The sequence below is a fragment of the Neofelis nebulosa genome, chromosome 13, assembly GCF_028018385.1.
Source record: "Neofelis nebulosa isolate mNeoNeb1 chromosome 13, mNeoNeb1.pri, whole genome shotgun sequence".
NCBI classification, from domain to species: domain Eukaryota; kingdom Metazoa; phylum Chordata; class Mammalia; order Carnivora; family Felidae; genus Neofelis; species Neofelis nebulosa.
This window is the reverse complement of record NC_080794.1, coordinates 30575164-30596732: the sequence shown is the minus strand read 5'-3', so window position 1 is coordinate 30596732 and position 21569 is coordinate 30575164. Positions and strand designations below refer to the sequence as shown.

General features: G+C 35.8%; 1 pseudogene; it reads left to right on the top strand.

Moving 5' to 3' along the window:
* The first annotated feature begins 7240 nt into the window (after positions 1-7240).
* The window catches only part of LOC131492419 (importin subunit alpha-1-like), a 48703-nt pseudogene continuing 34374 nt past the window's right edge, over positions 7241-21569 (top strand).

The following is a 21569-nucleotide window of genomic DNA, read 5'->3' as shown; positions in this document are numbered from 1 at the left end:
CAAATTTCAATTTAGTCATTGTAAAAAACCAGTTGACAGTTTATGTGAGGGTCTATTTCTACACTCTCTATCTTGTTCCATGATTCTATTTTCTTACATGAACCACCTTGGCTAGGTTATCCCAGCTTTGTTTTTAATTCAGATAGTTTGCGTGTGTGTTCTCCAACTTTGTTATTTCTGTGATTATTTTGCTATTTCTAAAATTTGAGATATGATTCTTTGTTTTCTACCCAAAAATTGTTGGTTAAATATTAATTGGTATTATTTTTAATAGAATAATAAATTTGGGGAGAGTTGAAAATGTGACAACATTGAGTCGGTCAGTGCATTAAAATATAGATCTCTCCATTTAGGTCATAACTTAATTTTTTCTCAGCCAATATTTTGGTAGTGTGAGTGTAGCACTTTGTTAATTTTATTATTTTTTGGTTTTGATATTTTCTTTTTTTAATGTTTTATTAATTTTTGAGACAGAGAGAGACAGAGCATGAGCAGGGGAGGGGCAGAGAGAGAGGGAGACACAGAATCGGAAGCAGGTTCCAGGCTCTGAGCTGTCTGCACAGAGCCCGACGCGGGGCTGGAACTCAGGAACGGTGAGATCGTGACCTGAACCGAAGTGGGACGCTCAACCGACTGAGCCACCCAGGCGCCCGTTTTTGATATTTTCATAAAGACATTATTACATCTTTATTTGCTAGTATATAAAACATTCTTACGTATGTTGTATTCTATGCGCTTGCTGATTTCACTTATTTGTTTTAATATCTTTTATAGATTCCTTAGGACTTTTTACATATAAATCATCTATATATAATGACATCTGAAATCTTTATGCCATTCTTTTCTTTTTCTGGTCTTACTATTCTGGCTTATTACTAGGAACTCCAGAACAATATTTAATAAAGGTGATAAGAACAAACTTTTGTTTGTTTGTTTTGTTCCTGATAAAAGTGGGAAAGTATTTAATCTCTCAGTATTTAATATGATATGATTTTTGCATATACCTTTTGAGGAAGTTCTCTTCTATTCCGATGTTACTGAAATGTATATCATGAATTGAGGTTGGTATTGTTTTTTCCACCTCTTGAGATGTCCTAAATTTGTTTCCCTTTATAATCTAAGTATGTCCAATTGCATTGAATATTTTCAAGTGATTAATTAACCTTGTTTTGAGATAGATTCCACTTGAACATGATATATTATCCTATGTGTTGCTGGAATTAATTTGCTAATTTTTGTTGAAAACGTTTGCTACTATGTGTCTGTATTTTTTTTCTAATCAAGTATTGCCATCAAGTTTTGATATTAAGTTTATGGTAGCCTGGGGCGCCTGGGTGGCTCAGTCGGTTAAGCCTCCGACTTCCGCTCAGGTCACGATCTCGCGGTCCATGAGTTCGAGCCCCGCGTCGGGCTCTGGGCTGATGGATCAGAGCCTGGAGCCTGCTTCCGATTCTATGTCTCCCTCTCTCTCTGCCCCTCCCCCGTTCATGCTGTGTCTCTCTCTGTCTCAAAAATAAATAAACGTTAAAAAAAAAAATTAAAAAAAAAAGTTTATGGTAGCCTAATAAAATGTGTTAAGAAATGTCTCGTTTGTTTTCTGAAAAATTGTGCAATTTTGGTATCATTTCATCATTAAGTGTTTAATAGAATTTGTGGGTAAACCATCTGGGGAATTTTGTTATAAATTCAGTATCAGAATATACTGAATATAAATTCAGATTTTCTGTTTCTTCTTTTTATACTTTTAGTCTTTTGTAAAGTATTTTTTCTGTTTCACATAAAAGTTGTCAAATTTATTGGCATAACTTTTTCATGATATAATATTTAGTGTTCATTAAAACTGTTGGCATATTATACTTTAATGTCTATAAAACTGTCCAAAATAACTTATAAAAGTATACTTAATATTTTACTACCTTATATAAAATTAAGAAATTTATAACACTAAAATTCCATTTTCCTTCTCTACTTTTCTTGTGCTATTTGTTTAAAATAGTTTATTTTTACAGGTGTATTCAATTCAACAATACAATGCCATTATTTTAAATTTATTTTTTAATTTTTTATTTAAATTCCAGTTAATACATATTGTTATTTAAAATTTTTTTTAATGTTTTTATTTATTTTTGAGACAGAGAGAGACAGAGCATGAGCAGGGGAGGGGCAGAGAGAGGGGGAGACACAGAATCTGAAGCAGGCTTCAGGCTCTGAGCTGTCAGCACAGAGCCTGACGCAGGGCTCAAACTCACGGAGTGTGAGATCATGACCTGAGCTGAAGTCAGACACTTAACTGACTGAGCCACCCAGGTGCCCCAATACATATTGTTGTTTTTAATTTAAGCAGTCAATTGCCTTTTAAATAAATGAAGAGAAGAAACAATGGTTTTAAATATTTACCCAGGGCTGGGTAGTAATAGCCAGCGCTGGGTAATTTACCCAGGCTGACTGGCTGACTCAGTTAAGCATCTGAATCTGGATTTTGGCCCAGGTCATGATCTCACAGTTGTGAGATTGAGCCCCAGGGGCAGATAGAGAGAGAGAGAGAGAGAGAGAGAGAGAATCTTAAGCAGATTCCACACCCAGTCTGCTTAAGATTCTCTCTCTCCCTCTGCCTCTCCCCCACTCTCATTGTCTCTGTCTCTCAAACACATACATACATATATTTTTACCCATAAAAGCATCACTTCTCCACTTCTCAAGCTCTTCATTCCTTTCTATAGTCCTAGAAACATTTTCTTTCAGACCCAAATGTTCCATTAGTTGTTTTTTTTTTCTCTTTTTGTTTTTAACTTTTTTTGTACAGCAGGTCCTGAAAACAAATTTTCTCAACAAAGTTTATCTTTTATTTATGTATAAATATAAATCCTTTGCCTTTACTTTTGGAGTATTTTTTACTGTCCATACGAACCTGGTTTACAGTGTTTGTTTTTTTAATTTATGTCAGAGGTGTCTTATCATTGTTTTCTGGCCTCCATTGTTTTTTATGTATATTTGTTTGATAGTATGCTTGATTATTTTTCAAATGTATTTTTACTGAATACAGAAATCTAGATTCATGAGGGTAGTAAGAAACTACCAAAAATGTAGTGACTTAAAACAACACAAATTTATTACCTTCCAGTTTTCTAAGTCAGAAGTCTGAAACAGGTCACACAGGGCTAAAATTAAGGGGTTGGAAAAACTGTGCTCTCTTCTGCAACCCCTAAAGAATCTGTTCCCTTGCATTTTCCAGTCTCTAAAGTCCACCTGCATTACTTGATTCTAAAGCCCACCTGCATTCTTCCATGTTCAAAGCCAGCAATGGCAGATGGATTTCTTCTCATAGCTCTTCTTTCAATCTGATCTTCTCTTCTACCTCCTTCTCCCCTTCTAAAGACTTTACCATTACATAAGGCCCACCTGAATAATAGGTATATCTCCTTATTTTAAGGTGAGTTGATTATCAGTCTTAATTCTGTTACCTCTCTTCCTTTTCCGTATAACCTAACATGCAGGTTATGGAGATTAGGGCATAGATATCATTGGGGATCGTTATTTTACCTACTACAATATGCAATTTATCTGTGGTCTACTGTTGTTCAATTTCATCAGTTTGAGTAAGGCATAGACACCTTTCCCCCATGTCTTTGTACCTTCTTCCATTTCTAGTAAACGTATGCTAAATACTCCTTCTGTATACATTTGGTTTGGTCTCTTTTTCCTGACCAAATAAAGTCCTAACTGAAAACACATGCATCTATGAATGCATACATACATACATACAGAAATAAATGAGAAATGTCATTGGCGAAACAGATCTCAGGGTTGTTTTCCAAAATACTTACCCACTGAGGCTAGGCAATATTATGTGCCAGAGAACAGGAATGGGAAGGGGAAAAAAAAAAAAAGGAGAGTGACCAAATTATAATTAAAGAATACAAAGTAATTGATAATATAGACAAAGGAAGACTGATTAAAAACACTCCTTGAGCAGGGCAGATTTTATTTATATCCTAAAATTTGGTAAGCCTAAAAGGAAGTACTCAGCATTTGTAAGTGATCAAAGATATGAAAACATTTTATTTTATTTTTCTTACTCATATCCCCTTCGTCTTTGGAACCAGAAGCTAGTGTAGTGCTCGGCTTAAAGACTTTGTTAAATTTGCTAAATAAACCAGATATGACCTTTCATTTAAAAGAATCTAATATAATGAGTGAATTTAATCAAATACTGGTTTGTTTTTTTTCTTTCTTCTTCCTTCAAAATACATACCTGGTCATTTTTCATACTTAACTGCATATTAAGGTGTAAAATGTGTAAATTAACAATATCACCTTTTTTCATAGAACATGTCAGAATAATAAATAACAACCTAATGTAATTGAAAGTGTACAGAATTAGTGGTTGGCAAACCCAGATTCTATCTTGGAAAGCATTTTTTTCAAAAACTAGCAGAAACATTTGTTTCTCTTTTCTTTCTTTTTTTTTTTTTAAATGTTTTTATTTATTTTTGAGACAGAGAGAGACAGAGCATGAGCAGGGAAGGGGCAGAGAGAGGGAGACACAGAATCGGAAGCAGGCTCCAGGCTCTGAGCCATCAGCACAGAGCCCGATGCGGGGCTTGAACTCACAGACTGTGAGATCATGACCTGAGCCGAAGTCGGACACTCAACCGACTGAGCCACCCAGGTGCCCCTCTTTTCTTTATTTTAAGAGAGAGAGCGTGAGCTGGGGAGGAGGGCAGATGTGAGAGGGAGACAGAGAGAGAGAGAGAGAGAGAGAGAGAGAGAGAGAGTGTGTGTGTGTGTGTGTGTGTATGTGAGAGAATCCTATCAGCACAGAGCCGAACATGGGGCTCAATCCCATAACCCTGGGATCACGATCTGAGCTGAAATAATAAGTTGGATGCTCTACCAACTGATCCATCCAGGCACCTCTGAAACATTTCTAAAAGTAAGGTCATAATGCTGAATTTCCACACCTTTGTCCTTAAAATTTCCAGAAATAATCTGGCATAGGTCAGTGATTATTGCTAACTAAAACAATAAAGATAGCATTTTTTTATTTACAATGAGAAATTACTTACTCAAGCCCAGAATATTCTAAGTCTGAATGGTCAGTGACTTTTCTACATTTGGTCAAATGTATTTGGATAAATTATAGTCAGTAGGTTTCTTGTTAAGCATGAAATAAGGAAAGCAAGTTGAATGGGACCCACAATGACATTGTGCTGAGATGACCCAACATCCCTCTCACACTCTGGACAGTCTTGTCATTCAAGGTGAAGCATTTCCTTAAAATTTACTAAAGTCCTATGAATCTACTCCCTCATGAAGTTTGACCTTGTTATCAAAATAATAACAGTCAAGTGACTAGGATTCCCCCAAGGATAAATATTGTTTATCTCGATGTCCAGCCTTTTCAAGTCCCCTGGCTAAAAATCCCTTAATAACCACATCTCATCGATACATGTTTTATGTAGATATCAAAATTCATGTAAACAACTTATAGTGAACTTCTAATTGCCAAAGCGCTTCTGTATATTCTGAGATAAATTGCATCTGTGTGCTTTTATTTGTCATTTTTTTATTCAAGGGATGAACCAAGGGGGGAGACAGTTAAGAAAGGCCTACAGTATAAGAAAGTTTTCTTTTTAATAACTGACAGTTTATAATCATGGGGCTCATGATAATAAAAAATGTAATGAAATATAGCTGGTTTTATCATTATTTGTCACTTCTTTACAGGCAATACACTATATTCTCATCGCCTCATTCTGAGATGGCTGCTCCCTTCACCCTGACCTTACTACTCCACTAGCTGATTCTTCTATTATTATTACTATTTTTAACTACCTCTCTTTTCTTTATGAGAACGCTTCTTATTTTACCATACTATTCATAGATAACTATCAGCCAGGGTTCTGTCAGGAAAGAGAAGTCACTTTATGCATTTGGGGTATCAATGGTTTCATACAGAATTAGGGGTTTATGCAACTCTAGGAAGAATAGAGGGAGTCAGAGAAGTTACCACTGAAGGTCGGGAAAGCTGACATGAAGGTCAGAGGGTCAACTGTGGAGATCCCATCCAGAAGACTAGAATGTGTGTGGAGGAACCTGAGTGCAGATAAGAGCCTGCAGAGATGCATATGACTCGAAAGTAAAGGCTGATGAGGTGATTCCTGAGAGAAGCCATGACTGTCTGGTGAAGCTACTTTGTGTGATCCACACAGCATGCTGAGAAAGATGGATCCCCTAACTTTCTGCTTCAACTATCAGACAAGTTCCTCTTGATCAACTCAAACCCCCTCGTAGGAAAAGAGATTCTAGCCAACATGGTTTGCAGCCTTAGATCAGTGTGGTGGGGTGGTGCCCAGCTGACCAAAAGGTCTAGGACGGTTGCATAAAACACATTTTGCACAAGCTATCTTCATATTAGTTTTCAATTGTTCCCTAGAATATTGGGCTAAAACTCTTAGGGAGCATAGCTAAGGAAAGAGTTCTTGTTCAGTTTTAGACCAAATTCTACTTGGGTGTCTGTTTCTAGCTTCAAGGCCATTACTGCTGAATTCATAGTTTTTAAGATATGCACTTGTTTAAAATTTCATTTATAATAATAAATCGGATGTTTTTCCTCTTCCTCTTCACCTTTATCTATTTATGTCTTATCTATTACCTCTTATCTCTCTCAGCCTTAGCTGTGCCAGATCTATCCTTTATCCAACTTATGTATGAAAAAATTCACAACTTGGGATGCTTTCGTTTGTATGTTTCTCTGTACTCTTATAAAGAAATTATAGGTTCAAGTATAATATATACTATCTACACATAATATATAAATGTGCATTTACATGTATGGTACATATTTTCCATTTGTTTCATAAAAATGTAATTTTTTATATAATAGTTCTCTGCTCCTTGTTTTCCTCCCTCAACTCTGTATCTAAGCTATTATTGATCGATGTCATTTATTGTAATGATCTCACTATACCATAGTATGACAAGACTACAAAATATTTAAGCACACTCTTATTACAAAATAGTCACTTTACATTGATTGATTGTCACTACAAACAGTACAAAGACATCAACATCCAACAGCATATGTTGCTGTATATTATTGTTTCCATTTCTAGGAATAGATTCCCATGGATCACATTTTTAGAAGGATGTGCACTTAAAATTATGATGTTGCAGATGTACTAAGTTAACATGAGGTTGTATTTGAGGAGAGAGGATCCTTAACTCAATGACAGTGAGCATGACATGGGAACATAAAGACAAAGGTCAGCATGATGCATCTAAAAGCCAAGGAGCACCAGTGATTGCCAGCAAACCACCAGAAGGTAGGAGAAGGGTCTGGAACAGATTCTTCCTCACAGTCCTCAGAAGAAATCAACGCTGTTGACACTGATCTCAGACTTCTAGCCTTCAGAATTGTGACAATACATTTCTGTTGTTTAAGACACCGAGTTTGTGGTACGTTGTTATGACAGCCTTAGCAAACAGATACACACATTGTATTTTCCTTTAGATGAAGTTGGCCAGATATACTTATTAAATAAATTGATTTCCTCCACTGAATTGAAATGCTACTTTTTCATGTGAAATTTTGAATTCATTACGTATATTTTCTCAAATATACATATATAAAGAAATCTATGAATGTGCTCTCTATGTCACTGGCACATTCATCTATGTTCTAATTCTAGTCAGTGGGATACTTTCTTTGGTAGTAGAGACTTTTCCATATATTTTAAGATTGACATATCTTTGTATGTTCTTGCTATGGTCATTTTTTTAGATTTTATGTTTTAGTTTATATTTGAGACAGAGAGACAGAGAGACAGAGAGACAGAGAGTGAGCAGGGGAGGGGCAGAGAGATAGAGACAGAATCCGAAGCAGGCTCCAGGCTCAAGCTGTTAGCATAGAGCCGGACGCGGGGCTTGAACCCACGAGCAGTGAGATCATGACCTGAGCCAAAGTCGGATGCTTAACCAACTGAGCCACCCAGGCACCCCATTATGGTCATATTTTTAATGTAACCACATGCCACTTAAAATTCTTCTGAACAACTAGGAAAAATCTCTCTTGGGATTGTGCTTGGCAGTGCATTAAGTTTACACATTTAGAGACTAATTGAATTTGTTAAGATATTAAGTCTTTTGATTCATAAACATGTATTTGTCTAAATTTTATCTTATGTCCTTCAATACAGTAAATTGATAGTTTCCATGGTTTTTAAATTAGTTATTTCTATTTTATTATATTTACAGAGATACTATTTGTATTATCAGTGTTTATATTACTTTTAAGCTTTGGATTTAGATTTATTGAAGGTGTCTTTGTGACCTCAGTGTCTTTTATGGTCAGTTACCATATTTTCTATCCTCCAGCCTTACATTTAAATATAGATAGGTGATAGATAGATATGTGTGTGTATGTATGTATGGATGGATGGATGAATATATAGGTAGATAGACATATATATTATATATATATGTGCACTTATTGAAGGCTCATTTTGTTGTTGTTGTTGTTGTTGTTGTTGTTGTTACTGTTGCTGTTAATATTTCTGGGACAGAGATACGTGTCTTATTATGAATATTGTTGTTGTGACTATGTCCCTTCATGACCCACTATTCCAAATACATACCAGTGACATTCTTGTGACTTTCTGACTGAAGACTTTCTTCCTTTATGAGAGACTTATACCAAATAAGCAGCCCTCAGGGTAATGCCACCTGTGAGTTGGAGTAAAAGTGCCCCAGGTACCTTACTCTTGTCGTGGCCTAACTCTAAGTTGTGTTCTACAGTTTTCCCTCTCAATAGGAATACACGCCAGTTGCCCACAATAAGCACGGATTACCAGACCCTTTATTCGCTTTCTTACTCTTCCTATGTTTACACACCTCTGTGGATCACCTCCAAACCACTTGGCCTCAAGTTATTGTCAAAGAGCGTGTTTCTTGTTTAACCCAATCTGAGACACTTTCTTTCTCTCCACGCCCTGGCTTTGGTTTCCACTCTACAAAAGTTGCCTTTGTGTTAGATCCTCATTATGAATTTAAGCCTGTAGTAATATAAATTGTTACTCGTTGCTTCCTTAACTGCTTTTTTATTTAACCCAAATCTTGTCAGTCTTCTAGATTCTAGATTACCTGCCTTTCTTCTTACTTCTTTTGTCTAGTATAACCAGGCCTACTGTTGTGGTGGTTGTTGTTTTCAATTTTCTGAATCTCTTTGTGTTTAGTGTGTCTATTATATGTCATACTACCAGATTTTGTTTTGTTAGCCAATATGAAAATTATCTTCTTTGTTTTGATAGATTAAGCCAAAGCTTTTGGCATGACAAACAAATTTAGCCTCAGTTTTATCAAATAGTTTTATGTTCTATCCTTTTGCAATATTATCTGTTTTAATTTGTCTTTCTCACTTTTGGTTTATCTTTATGTAGTTAAGAAGATTTTTTTTCTCTCACTCCCCCTCTTTTATAATTTATTAAATCTTCAAAGCGTTTAAACATCACATACCATACTGTCACACACACACACACACACACACACACACACCTGTTAGTGCTGGTTGTAATCAAATATATATTCAGTGATAGCCACCAATGACTCTTCAGTAACTTTGGTTATTGGAAAACTATTCCCTGGTAAATTCCATGGGAATAGTGTTCCCTGAGTTCTTTCATGTTTATGATAGGTAGCCTGTGTCTTTCATATTGCAAGTTGATTTACCTGAATATAAAATACTTAGCCCACATTGTCTTTCCTTGATTATCCTACATATATTAGTCTTTTGTCTTACAGCATAAAACATTGCTACCAAAAAGCCTGACATCATTATTTTAGCCTGAAATCAATATTGTTCCTCTCTTGAAAGCAACTTGATCTTTTTTTTGCTATGTGCCCAAAAGACTTCTTTTTTTTCCATCTCCTTTTTTTTTTTTTTTGAGCGTGAGAGACAGAGAGAGAGTCTGAGTGGTGGAAGGACAGAGAGAGAGGGAGAGAGAGAGACCAGGGATCCAAAGCAGGCTCTGTGCTGACAGCAGTGAGCCTGATGCGGGACTTGAACTCACAAACCGTGAGATCATGACCTGAGCCAAAGTCAGACACTCAACCTATGGAGCCACTCAAGTGCCCCTCCATCTCCTTTGAAGTCCAAAAGGTTTGCTACAATGACTCTCAGTGTTGGCCATCTGGGACAATTTTCCTAGGAAACTGTCGGTTCAAGTCTTAATTTATCTCAGGATTTTTTCTAGAAATAATATAAAGATCCAGACCCTCATTTATTCCCAGGAGAGTAACAAGGAAAAGTGGGTAAATGAGTATTCAAGACCATGATAGTGAAAGAGAAGGCAGACTGGTTCTTTGTCCAAGTAACTTCTAGGCACACAAACTCAACTCCTTTCTTTTATTTTTTCTACAAGCCATTTTCTCCCTGGCGTTAACTTTTGTCTGCCACTTAAGCACGTCCTAAACTTCACTCCAACTGTCACAAAATCAAGTTGAATTTCACAAAGCCACATTTCTTTTCCCACTTATTAGTATTTCTTTCATTTGCATTTTATTTTATTGTATTTAGGTTGGTTTACTACAGTGCCATGATGTCCACTAAGTGATGCTTGTGAAATATGGACTCTCCTCCACTCAAACTAACTCAGTGTGTGCTCATCCCGCTAATATTTGGCACCTTTCTTCTTCTTATGTCATCTGCATAATTATTTATTTTATTTTATTTTTTAATTTATCCTCCTATATGCCTTTTAAGGGAAATAATTCCTTTTTTGTTAATTTTTTTTAAGTTTATTTATGTAGTTTGAGAGAGACAGAGACAACACGAGTGGGAGAGGGGCAGAGAGAGAATCCCAAGCAGGCTCCACGCTGTCGGCATAGAGTCCGATGTGGGGGCTCAGACTCACAAACCATGAGATGATAACTCGAGCCAAAACCAAGAGTCAGACGCTTAACTGAATGAGCCACCCTCATTATGTATAATGAGCGCCCCTCATTATGTATTTTAAAAAATATTCTCATACTGACATAAAACTTCTATTCTTAGCATTTTAATATACAGATTTCCAAACATGCATACCCATATAAATAAACGATAAAAATCTCTAAATGAAACGCATAATGTATTTATAAACTCTATTCCTTTTTCTCATAATAAAATTCACAAAATATATATATGATGTTATACTTGAGAAAGTCATTCCATTTCTCTGAGCCTCAGTTTCCTCATATATAAAACGAGGGTTTGGCGGGGTGGGGCACCTGGGTTGTTCAGTCAGTTAGGCGTCAGACTTCGCTCCGGTCATGATCTCAGGGTTTGTGAGTTTGAGCCCAGGTCGGGCTCTGTGCTGACAGCGCAAAGCCTGCAGCCTGCTTCGGATTCTGTGTCTCCCTCTCTTTTTCTGCCCCTACCCCATTATTGCTCTTTCTCTCTCTCGAAATAAATAAATAAATAAGCATTTTAATTAATTAATACATTTTAATTAATACATTGTAATTATTTAACTAATTAAAATGAAGGATTTGTACCCTATTCCAAGGGGGTTGTGAGACTCTTCTCCCTCTCACAACATAATGAAGCCTCAGGAATTCCAAGGCTTGCCTCCCGTAACCAAACAACTCTTGACTTCTTCCTTTTTTATAATGGGATTCTGCAGAAGATTTCACCGAAATCAAATTTCTGAGACAAAAAAAAAAGTGTGAAAATCACAGCATTAAATAATTATAAAAATGATATCTAGATCTTAAAGATAAAAATAGAAGGTACAAGGAAGGGAGAAAGGAGAAAATTTTCATACTTTCTTTCTTGGTTTTATAAATTAATCCCCAATGAAAATAAATATTTTCTTCACTATTATACATGAAACTATTAATGACCAACAGATAATAATTATTTCCTAAGAATTATATATGACATCGCTAATCTGGATAAAGAGAGGTTGTCGATGAGGAGTTTATTCAGTGTAACTCTCACCCTATGAGAGAAAATATAAAGGGCTGATAATCAGCTCTTTTGCACCAGTACAATCACACTTTTTTATGCTGGATTTCTTCTGATTGGTTAAGTACCCATTATCTGTTAAATACTTTGCTCATCATCTTTGAAACCCAGACATGGCTAACAGAAGAGGGTCATCACTATGGACATCTTATCGTGGTGAGGAATAACCCGAGCATGTCTTTGTTTACAATTGAACATTTCTTTTTTGTATGTGTTTATTTATTTTTGTGTGAGAGAGACAGAGACAGAGAGCAAGCAGGAAAGGGGCAGAGAGAGAGGGAGACACAGAATCCAAAGTGTGCTCAGGCTCTGAGCTATCAGTGCAGAGTCGGATGTGGGGCTTGAACTCAAGGACTAGGAGATCATGACTTGAGTTGAAGGTGGACACTTAACCAACTGAGCCACCTGGGTGCCCTTAAAATTGAATATTTCTGATAATAGTTGCCTCTACTTGATGATTTATATACCTAAATTTCAATATGTAGCCTTTAGCCATGATATTAACTCATCCACTGCATAAAGATTAAAAGTTTAGAAAGGATGGAGCACCTGGCTGGCTCAGTTGGTAGAGCATGTGACTCTTGATCTCAGGGTTGTGAGTCCATGCCCCACATTGAGAGGTACATATTACTTAAAAATGAAATCTTTAAAAAATGGAAAGGATGAATATAAAATTCTTAAGAGCATACCAGCTCTGTTTTAATTTTTATTATCATAGATAAGATGTTGTTAGATAATGAAGGAAAATCTGTACATTAGCACATATATGTGCTATAATTAAGTATATTTTTTACCTGAAAAATATATTATAACCTATTGACCCTTTGCTTGTTTGGAGGGATACACGTCAGTAGTCTGTAATTGCGAATTAGAGGATTGGGCAAGAAAATTAAGACTAGTTTACTTCAGTTTGCCTGCTTGATTTTGCTTCACATAAATTTCTATTTCCCCTTTAAAAACACAAACAGGAATACAAATAACTCCTTCTGGTGCTTTCTCAGTAGGTACTGTACTTGTCCCAAGAATGAATTTCAAAAATTAACTCTAGACCTGAATCATTAACTTCAGCCTTTCAAGTATTTCAGTCCAGTTTGAGAGTCCACATTTTCAGGGTTGAGCTCTGGTGGCCATTTTGAGAAGATTATTTTGACCAAGAAGATATTTTCCTATGGGAATTGTGATCAAGAAGAAATGTGGCTCAGATTTTGAGTGATAATGACCAAATCTGTCATACATATTACACGATGATTAAAAAATGAATAAAAGTTAAAGTGAATTGATTTGTTATTCAATGTTGTCAAAATGTTGCAGACATCAAAATAGTGAATCAACGTGGCAGACACATAAACCATCAGAACTCTACACAAATCATTCTACATACTGCCCCTGTACTCACTGAAGGCATGGGCATCTTATTCTATTGCTGATCTGTTCTCCTTACCTAAGGAATGTTCTACCTCTATCTTTTTCTGTACCTATTTTACACTCTCCCCCTGTCAAACTCAAGCTCAGATTTCACTCGTCTTCTTCATGGTAACTTCTCTATCCCCAATTACTCCAAGACCGCCCCAAAGATCTCTCTCTTCTTTTATTAATATAATACATATAATCTGCTTCAAATAATGTATAGTTAAATATAAAATTTATTTGGCTTTCTACGCACTTTAGCCCCTTTCCTCCAGCTAAATATTAGTTTTTTTAGACAACAGAAACTAGACATTCCTCTTTGTTATTCAACTACAAGGCAGGTGCTCAAAGAATAGAGTTTGTTGAATATAAGAAAGAAAATAATGTCGTGACTGAAATCCAAACATTTCTCTATCATATAAGCATACAGATTATTAATATATGTAAAGATTTCCATTTCCGTTGATAAATAGCCTCTTCCTCATATCCCACCTCCACCTCCTACCACCCAAGTTCTCTCTCATCCCCCTGGATGTTTCCCCTCGATCTATAAATTAAAAGTGTGACATGAGATACAAATGGGGGCTCCAAGCTCTCTGCCCCAGCCTCATTGCCACTGTGTGTTCTCTTGGGTTGTGGCCATGCTACAGCAAGGAATTTTACCACTGATTAATGTGTTATGTAACTTGAATCCAGGAGATAGTCTCTCATTCTGTAAAGAAATTTCAGAAATTTTATTCTGAAAGTAAGAGTCTATATAATCCTTTCCAAATTAAAAAAAAAATGTGCTCTTAACGATGAGCTCATACCATTTTCTAGCTTTTAATATACACTCTTTTCTAATAATAAACATAGCGATTTTCTTTATTATGTATAGATGATGACACTGTTGCTTTTAACACCAAATAATGAGTTTCTTTTTCTGCCTTCCAGAAATTAATGACAATTAAATGAGTACATGCAAAACCAAATTATATTACATAAGTTATTAATGTACCATTAATCTATTATTGTGCTTGCATATTGGGTTCAGATATCTCTAAAATAACATATCATCATGTAAATTTATCTTGGCTCCAAAAATATGCCACTCTAGTTTTCAATAACAACAGTGAAAGCTGACCAAAACCAATGTGAAAATACTTATAAGTAATTGATCTAGAAACATGCAACAAGAAGTAAATGAAAGAATTTTTTTTTTTTTTACTAATGGACATGTTGTGAATGAGGGACAATAATAGTATCATGACCCAAATACTTATCCTAAAATCTGTTATTGATCATAAGTCTCTTTTAAAATATCACTATGTTTTATATTTGATTAGTTTTTTTTCAATGTTTTACAAGGACAATTTCCTTGTGAGTATAGTGTGAGGGCTATATGTTTTCAGGAAAACTTCCTAGAAAGCAAATTAATAAACTGGATTCTTCAGGAAAGGCAGCATTGTCATAAGTTAAGTAAAAAGAAGACTGTAGTCTATCTGATGCATCAACATGAGTGAAGACTGAAATCAGGATTAAGTGCTTTATGTCTTTTGTCCTAATTAGAAAGTGTCCAAGAAGAAAAAACAAAGATCAATAATTTTTGTTTTTAATTCTCAATCCCCATGATCTATTCATATTGCCTCTCTGGAATAAGAAGCTTCTACTCATGATACTTTGTCTCTACCACCATAATAACACACATAGTAAAAACTTAGTTGTATCTATTCAAAAGAATCACAGAACCAACTGCTGTTCATTCAATATACAGCATCCTCTGAATAGGGATGAGAGATATGATTATTTCAATGGAGACTTCTGCTGTTCAGGTAGAGGTTAGATTCTGAATCAGTGAGGTAGATATTTTATTTATTGTGCTCTCCTTTTTTAGATTTTCTGAGAATCCTGCAAAACACCTGCATGCTCCAGAAACTGATTATGCTTTTCACTTATTACCTTTGCCAGCCTTTTTGCCCAAATAGACATTCCATTTCCTTTAAGGTTCTGTCTTGCTTACAGCAACCATGACTGTAGCCATTTTCCTTTCTTCTTCCATTTACAATGGATACTGATGTATCATTTAATTCATTAAAGCACAGCCAATAAAAATATCTGGGATGTTAACCTTATTCTTCTGAAGATTTGGAGATAAAATTACAAGGCTGAGAATGAATATATAAAACAGAATATTTGTGGTACATATTCTCTAAAAATGGTCAGTTACACATTCGGTCCTTGTTTGAGAACTCCATTATTCCCATAGATAGGAGTCTATTTCCCCTCCTCTTGAATATTAACTACACATATGATGTGTTATGACCAATAGGATAGAATGGAAGTGGCAATGGTATCAATTCTGGGCCTAGCCTTTAAGAGACATTTAGTTTCTACTCTCTTGGAACCCAGCTACTATGTTGTCATAAAATCCAGGCTATCCTGCCACAAAGTAAGATCACTTGGAGAGGTCCTGGAGGGTGAATCACATCAGGGAAAGAGAAGCTATGTGAAGAAAAGCTGAGAAGCCCCAGCAGCAGGCAGCACCATGGCCCGAGTGTGAATGCGATCTTCCTCAACATCCAGCCCCACACTTCTCCCAAATGAGTGCAGCTGTGCAATTGAGTCTAAGGACGCCTCCTGGAACAGAACCACCCAAACCATCTACAGAATCATGAGTAATTATAACTCATTGTTGTAAATTATTAAGTTGTGGAGAAGTTTCTTATGCCAAAAGAGAAAACCAAAATGGTCTTTAATATCACTACCAACAGAGTCAATTTATCCCTTCATGGGTGGTCTCCTGCTTCCTTTTTTTCTGTCTAAGCTCCAACTTCCCACTACTGTGTTGTAGAAGCCAGTTTACTTCTTGTGAGGAGTAATGAATCCTCTTGATTCTGAACTCACTCCTAGGAACTTAGATTCCTAACTCATTGTATGTGTAGCCAGGATGCAAAGGTTTAAGAGCGCCTGGCTCCAGGGGTCTCAAACACCACTCACTGCTGACAAAATCCAAAGGCAGAGAGACAAGAGGTGGGGAAACAAGAAAGAAATTTATTGCAGTGAGGCCAACACCTGGAAGGCAGCTGACTAATGCTTCAAAAACAATCTATAAAATGCCAAAAATATTTCCAGGTTTATATGAGGAAAATCTGGGACAATGCTAATTGGGTACATGCAGGTGGGCAATGAAGGTCAAGACAATGTCTTGGAGACAATCACTGGTGGGCTCTTGCTGGCTCAGGGTCGTCCTTATTGCTTGGAGGGGTAGTTTCAGTTCACAGTGGAGGATGCTTTGCCTGCAGGGTCTTTTGCCTGAGTTAAGGAATAAGCTGGAGGAAAAATTTAATCAGAAAGCTTAGGGTCAAATGGACTGTAGTTGAAGTCCTCTTTCAATTGTTTTTTCTTTGTTTTGTTTTTTTATTGTGACCAAAATACATGCAAATTCATGATTTTTACCATTTAAACCATTTTAAATGTAAACATGAAAATTTTACCATTTTAAAGTGCAGAATTTGGTGACATGTAGAATACACAATGGTGTGCAATAATCACAAGTATTTAGTTTCTGAATATTTCTATCACATGAAAAGGAAACCTCATTTTACCCAGCCCCTAGGAACCATTAATCTACTCTCTCCATGTATGGATTGGCCTTTTTTAGATATTTCATACAACAGAATCATACAATATGTGGCCTGTTGTGTCTGACCTCTTTCATTAGCATAATATGTTCAAAGTTCATCCATCTAACTCATTGTTTTGCAGAAAGAAAGAAAAAAAGAGAGAGAAAGAGAGGAAGGAAGACGGAAGGAAGGAAAGCAGGGAAAGAGGGAAGGAGAGAGGGAGGAAGGGAGGAGGGAAGAAGGGTAGAAGGAATGAAAAAGAAAGGAAGAAAGAAATCTTCCTTAGTTACCATCACTGTAGAAGCCCACACCCCTCCCATTAAGACAGAAACTTCAAAAGTGTTTCAACCCCTCCATTTCAGAGTAAAATCAAAGCATTACTTTTGCCAAACTAAAAGGTCTTTTGTAGTTTTCTTTCTCAAACAAAACAGCCTTCTTGAAAAAAGTCCTGTAGCCACTTTTGTACAAAAACCCCAGGCAGCTTTATATTTAGTAGATTGTCTCCAGTGTTTATACAGGCTGATAGAGATTTCTGATGGGACGGTTCATTTTATGTGTCAACTTGACCAGAACGCAAGGTGGCCAGGCATTGGTCAAACATTATTCTGGGTGTATCTGTGAGGGTGTTTCTGGATGCCTTAGTGATTGAAACAGTATGCCTGGTAAAGCAGATTGCCTTCCCTGACAGGGATGGTTCTTATCTAGACACTGAAGATTTGAATAGAGCAAAAAAGTTGAGTGAATTTCGCCTGCCTCCCTATTGAGCTGGGATATGTCTTCTCCTGACCTTGGACTTGAACTTATACCATCAGCTCTCCTTTGTTTTTGGCTTTTGGACTCTAACTGGAACTACCCCACTGGCTTTCCAGGGTCTCCAGCTTACTGATTCAGACTCCATATATGAGTCACTCCTTATTATATATAAATATATCATATTTATATGATACATTATATAAAGATTATATAATATTATAAGTATAATAATTAATATATAAATATATGTGTGAATATGCACGTGTGTGTATACATGTGGGTGTGTTTCTCTCTTAATTGTCTGTTTCTCTGGAAAACACTGACTAACACACCTGCCTTTTTTTATTTCCTAGAAAATATACTACATAGTAAGTCAGAATAAATCTCCATCAGCAACAGGCATCATTTATTCATACCTCTAGAGAAAGCCTTCTACTAAGGCTTTTTACTACCTTCAGAGTATAAAATGATTTGGGGCCAAAAGAGTCATACAATTGTTACAGTAAGATGCTATTTTCTTCCCCTTTACCTAACATTCCCACCTTTAAAAAAGATGTAAAATTGTTTTAAAAGTGTTACATTTAACATTTATTATTAGTATGGCACTAATTAAAATTTGTGCCACATTTTCTAAAATGTAAGTATGTCTTATGATTTTCAGGAGATTGGAATTATCAGCGTTCAATTTTCTTAAGTTAACAAATAGTCCAAGGAAAAGAATAGCTCACCCCATGAGAAAAGAGAACCAAAATGTGAAAGTTAGGGCAAAATAAAAACAGCCTGTGTCAAAAGAGAGGGAAGATGTTGAACACCCAGAGCATCTGTCATTTTAGGCCATCCTCTGATCCAACCTATGTGGACTCATGCCTAATCCTTGGGCAAGGGGCTTATGATAAGAAAGTATGTCCAGACTACATTAATCGGGAGTCTGAAAAGCCAAGGTGACTATTGTACCAAGTGCCAATGGGTTCAACAATGAAACAAAAGTCTCTACCACTGAGCAGTGTTGTTGCTTTCAACAGTTAAGGGCACAATATGGCACATGGGGCTTGCATATTAGCATGCCTGTGTTAGACATTAGCAACCACAAGCCAGAAATCAGTAGTTTCCCGCAGCCAGCAGAAGTAGATACCCAATTCAAGAGAGTGGCAAAATCGTGAATACCATACTGATTCCCAGAAGATTCGTTTGCAAGTGATATTGGGGATATGCTTTGAGAGGGCACTTTTAAGGATTTCCAAGTGAAAAATACAGATGTGCTGTTCTGTGACTTGTAATAATACCCTTTGTGTGCCATAGGCTTTGTGTTCCCGGGTTAGGGTGGCCTGACTACATCCACAGCAATGTCCTGGCCTACTCTCTCCATATTCCTTTAATGCTGTTTATAAATTCAATGGGCCACCTGACTTATATAGCACACTGTTATTTTCAGGAATGAGAGAGAATAATAGGAGTCCTTTTAAATGTATATTTCTTGAATGTAAACTTGTTCCTAAACCATATCTGGTGGTTTAAATTAAGTCCACTCTTTACTTTTTAAAAGCAAACTTTCTATGAAAAATTCAGGCACCGGCTTGTGTATGGGAAATTTTGCAATATAAATTAATTTTGAATAATGCAAACTCACATTGTACTATTCAAGATGAAGCTTTTCCATTTAAATTTCATAAAAGATTAAGGCAGCTGAAAAAGGGATGTGGATGGACTCAGAGTAACGGTTTGCATTTAGATGCTGGAAAACAGTAAGAGAAATGGTTTCATGTTTCCATTTGCATATATATATATGTGGGTAAAGATGGGAGTAAAGATCAAGGGTCTGAACTCTGAAATGGCATTTCAATAAAACAATCTAGTGACAAACATTTTTTTCATAGATCGACCAATTTCCTTCTTCCAGTATTTCTAGATAAAATATGACAAACCTTACTTTCCCACCTCCTGCAATTTTAAGGGGAGAAAATATGTTTTGGAAAATACCTATATGCAATCAACTAGATGTTAGCTAAAAATGAAATCATCTCTTTTCCGTATCAAATTCAATTATGCCTCAATTTTAAAAGTAGTATACAGTAGCATACACATTTCTCTTGAATTTAAATCTAATGTCAAACCTTTAAAAACTATTGCAGTATGATACTTTAAAAAGCAAATTTATGGGTTGAACATTAACTTAAAATGTCTTATCTTTTTAATTATACATGTTACAACATGTATGAACATTGAATATATTTTGCTATGTAAGAGTCAGATGCACAAGCCCACATTATGTGTGATTATATTTATGTGAAATGTCCAGAGCAGGCAAAGTGATACGCTAGAAAGCAATCTGATGATTGCTATAGCCATAGGCTGAGTGTGGCAGCAAGATAGGGAGTGATTGCTAATGGGTGTGGGGCTTCTTTCTGGAGTGATAAAAGCATTCTAAAATTCCATAGTGATGATGCTTGCACAACTCTGTAAATATACTGAAACCGACTGTATTGTACACTTTAATAGGGTGAATCTGAATGCATGTGAATTATAGCTCAACTAAGCTGTTATTAAAATAAGAACAATTAAAGAATAAACAAAAATATGTAGGTCAAACAATAGTAATAATACAACAAAACACAAGCAGAGAAAATTGCATACGTCTATCCTTTTACAACAAGAACTTTTTAGGAGCCATGTTGTACTTCCTTGACAGTGAGATTGAACATCTTTCCATATGTTTATTTTATATTTAATGTTCCTCCTGTTTGAATCACCTGCCTGTAATTTTTTTGATTATAGTTGACACACTTAGTTTTGGGCATACATCATGCTGATTTGACAAAATTATACATTATGCTGTGTTCACCACAAGTGTAGCTCCCATCTGTCTCCATATATCGTTATTAGAATATCAATGACTATTCCTTATGCTGTGCCTTTTATTCCTGTGACTTACTCTAAAATGCTGTCTTTTAAAAAAAAAAACAAAAAACAAAATATAGACAGCTGATGCTAATAATAGTCATCTGAGGCACCAGTTAATAGTTCTTTATTTTAAATGTTTAAATATTAAATAAAGACTTGTAGAATCTTAGAGCTCTCAGATAATTTCTCAATAATTTCTAACATCCTTTCCTTTACCCTGCTCCACCTTGCCAATCTCTGCCAAATGGCAAAAACAGTCAGCCAGAGAGGTCACCTTTGGTTACACAACCATGAAAACGTTTTCAAGAATTCTTTCTAACAGTAATTGTGAGATTGCCTTGAAGTTAAGTCTAAAAAAAGTTTCCCTTACATGAGGTAATTATTTTCCAATGGATTTATATAATCTTGCCCCCAGAGGTGTTATCATCCCATTTTTAAATATAGCACACTGTACAAAAAATTTGATATTCTCCTTCTAAACAATCACTCCATAGATATTTAATTGAGAATTATTATGTTCAAGATACTCTTAACAATAGGAAAAAACATGTACCCTCAAAGGGGATGTCTGTTATACCACGTACTCAATTCTCAGAAAAGCATAATTTTATGTCCTTTGAACCCACGAGCTAACATATCATTTTATTCAATTATCTTTCCCATTGAAGGTATGATTTGAACCAATTTGGTCATATTTAAATGATGAAAGCCTTAAAAAAAACTAATGAAGTTAAATAAAATGAAAGAAAGTTTAGGTTAGACCCAGTATAATCTGGAGATTTATTGTCATAGCTTAAGTGATCACTAAAAGTCAATATACCAATATAGGGAATAATTGTCTCACGAGAGAAATCACAATTTCTTGAATTCAAGAAGTTTTGTTTACAGCTCCCTGTATATTTTAA